The sequence below is a fragment of the Numenius arquata genome, chromosome 23 (assembly GCF_964106895.1).
Source record: "Numenius arquata chromosome 23, bNumArq3.hap1.1, whole genome shotgun sequence".
Taxonomy (NCBI): domain Eukaryota; kingdom Metazoa; phylum Chordata; class Aves; order Charadriiformes; family Scolopacidae; genus Numenius; species Numenius arquata.
In genome coordinates, this window is record NC_133598.1 from 4,103,568 (window position 1) to 4,111,377 (window position 7,810).

Here is a 7,810-nt window from a genome sequence, read left to right on the forward strand (position 1 = left end):
ATGCAGACGAGTGGCAGGGTGGGCATCCACGGCTAGCCAGACCCCAGCCTCCGGGGATGCCCTAAGCATCGCTGTCGGAACCCGGGTCTTCTGGGGGTACCCACTGGTACCCGTTACCTCCTCCAGCTCCGCTCTAGCTCACCTCTGCCAGGTGTAGTGCCCTCCTCTTTCTCTTCTTTAATGCTCTGTAAGAACGCAGTTACACGTCTGCAGTGCGTTGTACCTTATTGTTGATGAACTGCTTGCCATCCAGTGCTGCAGACATTATGCTTTGGGTTCTTTTTCCTTGCTAATTGCTTTACTACACGTGCAAAGTCTCAAATGATGGGAATGTTAACAAAAAACCCCATAAGTTAGCCTTGCTGGGAGCTATTTAGAATTGGTGACTCCATGTATTTATGGGTTGGAAAGTGTTTAAAATGAGAGGAAACGTATTCTTGCTTAAGGTGTGTCTCTAACTTGGGATCCATCACTTCTGCACGTTGCCCTAGCAACGCTGCAATGGCATGGGAGTTCCTTTTATGGCTGATTTCCGAGCGGATCATGGCTGGAGCCGGCAGGCTGTGTTACCAAGCAACCCCGTCCTATGCTCCCGTAACTAGGAAATGCAGCCGGTGCTTTTTAATATTGCCCATGATTTTGATCATATGTTCATTCTGACAACTTTTGTCTTTTTGGTGTGAAATAATTCCTATGGAGCACTACAGAAAGATGCCCGTTTTGCGGGGTTTTTTCCACCCCTGCTCTCCTTTCCCTCATTTGAATGTTCAATGTGGGAACATTCATAGGAAGATGAAGACAACAGTCCATTTATTTAAAAAAAAAAAAAAAAAGTTCTATTCAACACGTGATGCTGAAGAGTAATTAAAGAGATGCCATCTGCACCGTGTGAAAAGAGATGCATCCTTAGCTTCCCAGGTTTGCAGCTGATCAGATGTCATGTTTCAGGACAAGCCTCCCCAAACGCAGGTGTTGAAATGCTTTTTGAAAGTTTGTTTTTGTTTTTGTTTTTCCTAGTTCCTGCTCTGATACTGGTTCCTTTTGTGGTTTTATCTTCCCTTTTGATATTAACCTGCCCCGTGGAGGAGGATGTGAATTAGTAAAGGTTAGGAAATCATTACAAAGACGGATGATGAAATTAAAATGTAAAGTTGTATTAAATATTTATATTGTAGTCATATCCTCCCCGAGGTTGCCTGTCAGGTCCCCCCTGATAGACAAGCAGATAGAACACTGTAGTCCACGTTGCCAAGAACAGTCAGTCACCTTGATTTGAACAAGAGGAAATAGTTTATGCAAGGATTAACTTGGAGCACACAACCCCTCCTATTTAAGCTAATACGACTGTGCACATGTTTCAAGTTAACTTTAACGATTTTGCGGTATCGGAGACCTGCCAAGGGAAGGTACGACAGACTGTGGATGGGGGGTATCAAAATAGGTGTCTCATCTGAGACCACCGAAGCGTGTGCTGCAGAGGTGGGGTCCCAGGGAGGTGTGCAGTCGCATACCCATGGATCGAGGCGTGCAACGTAGCGCCCATGTTCAAAGCAGCGGAATGTGGCTGAGATGAAATCACACGGAAACACACCGATTTGCTGGTTTTGCACTGTTTTGTGGCTTTCCTTGTGTTTTGTGGATCTTCTCAACGCTGGCAGCTGGAGAGGAGGAAAGAATGTGGCATGTTATCCCCATTGGTTGCAACCTGCCAGCGTCTCGTTTTGAGCCAGCTCCTAAATATCCACTAGCAAGTTGATTGCATGCTTTTTATGACCTCCTTTTGTATGGAGTAACCCATTCTGGCTGAGGGAGCTGGGGGTGTTCAGTCTGGAGAAAAGGAGGCTGAGGGGAGACCTTCTCGCTCTCTACAACTCCCTGAAAGGAGGGTGTAGCCAGGGGGGGTCGGTCTCTTCTCCCAAGGAACAGGCAATGGGACAAGAGGAAATGGCCTCAAGTTGTGCCAGGGGAGGTTCAGATTGGATATTAGGAAAAATGTTGACACTGAAAGGGTTATGAAGCCTTGGAATGGGCTGCCCAGGGAAGTGGTTGAGGCCCCATCCCTGGAGGTATTTAAAAGCCGGGTTGACATAGTGTTTAGAGACATGGTTTGGTGATGGGTTTTATCAGAGTTAGATTGATGGTTGGACTAGATGATCTTAAAGGTCCCTTCCAACCCAGACAGTTCTATGATTCTATTCCTTCTCATTCACGTGCAGTCCATGAGTGCAGAGGATTTTGAAAACCACAAGGGCCTGTATGTCAGCCTCTCAGGTTGTTAAGCATGTGGTGTTCCAAGAAGATAGCTAATGACCTATTGTGGTGGCAATTCTTTGTGTCCTCTGAACAAGGAAAATAAGCAGTGATGACTTATTAGATATATTTGGTGTTGCAGAGAAACTTCTTGTCTCTAGTAGCCTTCTTGGAATGTATTTCAGAAGACAGCATGGACAAGCGTACAGAGGATATACTGCAGTTGGGGTTGCTAGGTGTTGTTTGGCCAGGAGGTCCAGGGTAGTCTGTGAAGTACCAGATTTGACATGTCCATCTCTTCTGGTTTGCTGGCTCTGGTGCTCATCAGTGCTTTTAATGGCGGTAAAAAAAAAAAAAAGGAAAAGCAAACCCTCCAAACCTAAAGCATCTGTCTAATTTTTCAAGGGCAAACCCCATCCTAACCTTGGCTGTAGAATTTGTGCAGCCCAAAGCCTGAGATTAATTTGTGCACGTACTTATTGAAACAGATGCAAACATTATTTTTGGTTGCACAGTTTTTTATTGGGTTTGGGTTTTTTTGTTTTTTTTTTAACAGCATGTAAGAATTCATTTGGGTACAGCAAGACAGGCTCCTTGGTGATTTAATTTGGCATCACTCCACTGTCCTGAAATGGGCAGTACTAACTTGTTACACCAACTGTAGATGTGGCCCTTCGTATCCTGTATCAATTTTATTTTAAATAACAATCGCACCTGCCCACAGTGATATTTAACATTACTCAACCCTTGTAAAAATGACAAACTTAACATCAACACTAAATTGACTGTGATTAGTCACATATGTCAGCATTAACAAACGATGACACTTAAAAATGCCCTGTGTGATTTTATTTCAAATTTTCTGTTATGTTGGGCTGTGCGTTTACTATTCCCCCAGGAATGCTCATTGTCAGGGGAAGTAATTTCACATCCCACCCATTTAGCGAATAGATTGGGAAAGTTAATCCTTGTTATTTTGAGAGAATAGATTTTTATCACCTTGAAAATAACTGACCATCCTTATTTTAATCAGGTGCAAGCGTCCCAGCCTTCACTGAAGCAGACCAGATTCTAAATCTTTATACTTCATACAATTTCAAGCCAGTCTGTTGTCAGCTGCAACTGGTTCTTTTCATCTTTTGTAGTAAATGTCAGGTGAGGAACTGGCAGTTCTGAAGGTAACAATTTCCCGTTTATCCATGGGCTGTGTAATACATGAGTGGGTACTTACTGCCTGTGAATGACCGTGGCTGTCAATCCAATTTAAAATCCGTTCTTTTCTGTGCTTCTGGAGGGATTCTGTGTGTATAATTTATCTGTAGATTATAAAGGATAGAGTGGCAGTGAATTAAAGTCTACGTTCAATTTATTAGTTGTATTTTAAATATTTGATCACAGTGAGGCTAAAGTTCAATACCAAGGTGATATGGTATGAATATGCATTACAAATCACCGCCGTATTTGAAATGGATCAGATGGAGGGGGACAAATCCTTACATTTGTGAGAAAATCATAGCTACACTGGTAACTTATACTGCATTTCAAGCCTAAATACCATGCATTGTGTACTGTCTAGGAAAGGAATATAAGGCTCTAGATAAAAAGAAGAGAAAGATAAAGATCATCTCGGTAAACATCCGGGATGGCTGGGGTGAGGCACGACCAGAAGGTGTCCCTGGGCCAGCCGTGCTGCCTGTGGAACAGCCGGGCTGTGGAGAAGGACGGTGGCAGGGGACCCGTGTTTTGTGCCCTGTACTCCAGGAGGAGATGGCACGTAATTGAGTTGCGCCAGGGGAGGTTCAGATTGGATATTAGGAAAAATTTTGACACTGAAAGGGTTATGAAGCCTTGGAATGGGCTGCCCAGGGAAGTGGTTGAGGCACCATCCCTGGAGGTATTTAAGAGATGGGTAGACATAGTGCTTAGAGACATGGGTTAGTGATGGTTTTTATCAGAGTTAGATTGATGGTTGGACTAGATGATCCGAAAGGTCCTTCCAACCCAGATAATTCTATGATTCTATGAGCTATTGCAGCACTGAAGATACAACTTGTCATGTTTTAAACTCGAGCTGCCTTCAGCTCTCCTTCACAGAATGAAGCTTTTAATACTCTATTCCCTTTCTTGCGCTCACTTCTGCAGGTACATGAAGAAACGAAGCTGAAATAAGGGGTGAAAAGGCATCCTGCGTAAAGCAGGTCATGCCTTTATTTACTGTGGTACCTTCACTCTGTTTATGCAATGAGCTTAATGCTGCTCCAGGTGGAAGGAGTCCTTACGTTTGTGTGCACACATCTGCAGTGTTGTGTTCTTTGTCATTCCTCTGCCAGCCTTCCCATTGAATAGCAAGAACTCGATTTCAAAACATAGGCCAGACATCTGGTAAAATCAGGACTCTATGAGTTTATTTTAAAATATTTGTTCATGAGTGTTCACGGATTTGCCAGGTGGTGATCACTGTTGACGAGCTTTCCCTAATTTATTATGTAAATGATGCCATTAGGTTAAATGGATCTGCTTGTAAGTTAGTGTGCTACCCAACAGGAGTTACGCTGGTGGAATCCATCCTGGTAAGAGGTACACCTTTGACTTAATTATATTTACGTCCTCTGCTCTCTTTATGTGACGGTCATTCCCCTGTGAGTCATCTGGATGGATTCCAGGTTATGGGGGAATCTCTTCGTGGCAAAATGTCGGTTTAATGAATTTTGAGCAAGAGCAACACAACATTAAAAGCCAAGACGCACAGGGAATAAGTGACTCAAAATGAGAGCGCTTCATCTAAGGAAAAAAAAAAAAAAAATCAGGACCAATATTTGTCTACTGTTTTGTTAAAGGATTCATTTTCTTCTCAGACATGAAGAAATCGGTGTAAGACAAACATGTTAGCAGCTGCTATCTGTGTTAGCGCCTTTTTGTGCTCAGTATGTCAAAGAAAGAAAAAAAGGATTTATGACTCATTGTTTTCCAAGGATGCTGATTCCTCTGCAGATATTTACAGGTTGTTTTTTAGGAAAACTTACAGTTTACAGACTGCCCACTGAATTTCCATTTTTATTGCAGGGTCATGTTATTACTGCATAATTCATCATATAATCACATAGGTTCTGCATTTAATGCTTGAGCGAGGAAATAATTCATTATCTACTCTTACATTATTTTGTCTTTTACCATAGATCTTTAAGATAATGTAGTGATACAACCTGTGTCTCTGTATGGCGGTAAGGCTGGTGTTCTTCAACCCCACTGGAAGGTGTTGGTGTCCCCTCGCGTAAGCAGCCTTCTCTTTTCCACTCTAGAAACATGGCTGTTGGTCTACAAGAGCTCTAGAGTCTTCTTTGGAGCAGGAACCTGACATTTTGTACCAAAATAGCCTAAAAACAGCCTCAGGGTCATCCTGTCACTTTAAAAGTTAACGCATCAAAGATTTAACACCTGGTAAGTACTGCAAGTGTTACTTTGAAAAGTGAAAGTTATTTTCATTTGGAAAGTGTTCCAAGGCTCGACAGCGTTTCCCACACGTTCATACTGTCTTCCAACTGGAAAAATTTGGAAAATAGTAGGGAAGTATGTGCGTGTGTCCGGAGGGAAAGCTCACCCTACAGAAGACATATTTGGAAGCAATCTTTTTCCAAGTACAGTTGAAATGAAAGGAAATCTTACTTTTCTAATGAAAATATTTTTGTCAAAAACTTCTGACCTCTTCAAATTCTCCTGCCAATGATGAACATGGAGGGAGAAAAAGAATTTGCTTTTCCTATTTCCTCCAAACAGCAAACCAAAAGACTATAGGAAATTACATTAAAACAATGAAAGTGGTGTTAGAATTCCGAAGCCAAGGATTTAAGCAATAGGAAGTGAAGGAATTGAGGCTCCCGTTTGATTTTATTCATCACTTATGCCTGAGCTGTCTTTGCCATGGGCCCCATTTTCTTTTACGTCGCCTGTTGGGTTGTTATTAACACCGAGGCAAAGTATGCATAAACCACATAAACATTACTGCTTTAGAAATACTCTGAAGTTGACTGCACAAGAATAAGGAACTGCGTAAAGCCGAGGGAACAAAGCGCCGGACTCATGTCTTCCAGCTGTTATCTTTTCATTACGCTTTTAACTCGTTTGCCTGCAGTTGTGTGTTTACACTGCGCTGTCAAAAGCCCCAGCAGCGGAGCCACGATGTTTTCAATGGAGCCGGGGCAGACGTAGCTAAATTACTGGTGTAAAGAACCTTTGGCTTTTTTACAGCACTGAATAGACTCGTCGTGAACGCTTAGCAAGAAATAGCATCTGGAAGGCCAGTTGGAAGCAAGGAAAAAGGGGAGGACCTTTATTGCATGTGAATAAAATTGTTAGCTGAAAGGCAAAACTCTCGTTAGATTGGCGGCTCCTGTCCTCAACAACTGTCCCGACAGCGACACTCATCTGCTCAGCCCTCTCCTCCAGAAACCATGACTTTCAGTCCTATTGTTGCTGATGAAGGTAATGTATGGCTCCCGTATATTCCCCAGAAGGTTTAGCATTTGTTTTCTAAATAGAGAGAAAAACAAAAGGGAATGCTGCTAAAATTATCCCTTGTGTTATAAACAACTGCAAACAGCTGTGGGAGCCCTGGCTGGCTTTGATGGTCGGTCCTCGCTTCAAAAGCGGGTTAATTTGCCGCGCTCTCACCTATAGGTGTCACTGCCGTGAATTAAACAAACTATAGGAAACGTCAACAGCAACTGAATAAACAAGCTGCGTTGAAGTAGCGTTGGCTGAATAAATACCTAGTGTTATGGCATCCACTGGAGAACGGTTTTGTCAATACCAGTAATACTCCAGTATTGTAAATAAGGAGAGTTTGGGGCTGTATTATCAGCATTTGTCGGATTATGGATTTTCCCTCTATTGAAAGGGAATATAGAAGAGCCAGTATCGATGCAGGACAGTTAAAGCGTGGTTTGCATGGCAAGGAGGCACGTGATGGGGAGCAGGTCGCACGGTGTTGCTTTTATCGTGTGGCAAAGGCAACGTTGGGAAGCCCTAGTGCCTAACCTTAGCCCACGTAATCTCTGTCCCTCCTCCAGGAAAATTCCCTCTGGGCTTTTATGGCCGGTTGTAAATGCGTGTTTGAGAACTTAGGAGAAATGTCCCTAATTTTTAAAGCTTGCCTGTAGGGAAAGAAATCGCCATTGATTTTATTTAGCCATTATTAAGCCTATTTATAGGATGGCTACTCAAGTACCCCTACCTGGTATACAGGAGATGCTCTGAAAGCTAATTAACTACGTAACTAGAGCAAATCCATTATTAGGTATGCAGGGGAGGTAACGCTGACAGAAACCAACAACAGGGGCGAACAATTAAGCAGATGGACAGTTCTGCAAATGACTCTGGAATTTACAGTGGGAAGCGCCTTTCGAAGACAAGGGAGTTTTGCTGTTTATTAGAATGGAGCCAGGATTTCACCTGGAGCTTTTGAGGCCAACAGGGACCATGGACGTATCTGTGTGACCTCTTGAAAAACCTGTGTACTACAGGGTAGGACAGCTTACCTGGGATGGAAAACCCCAAAACCCCT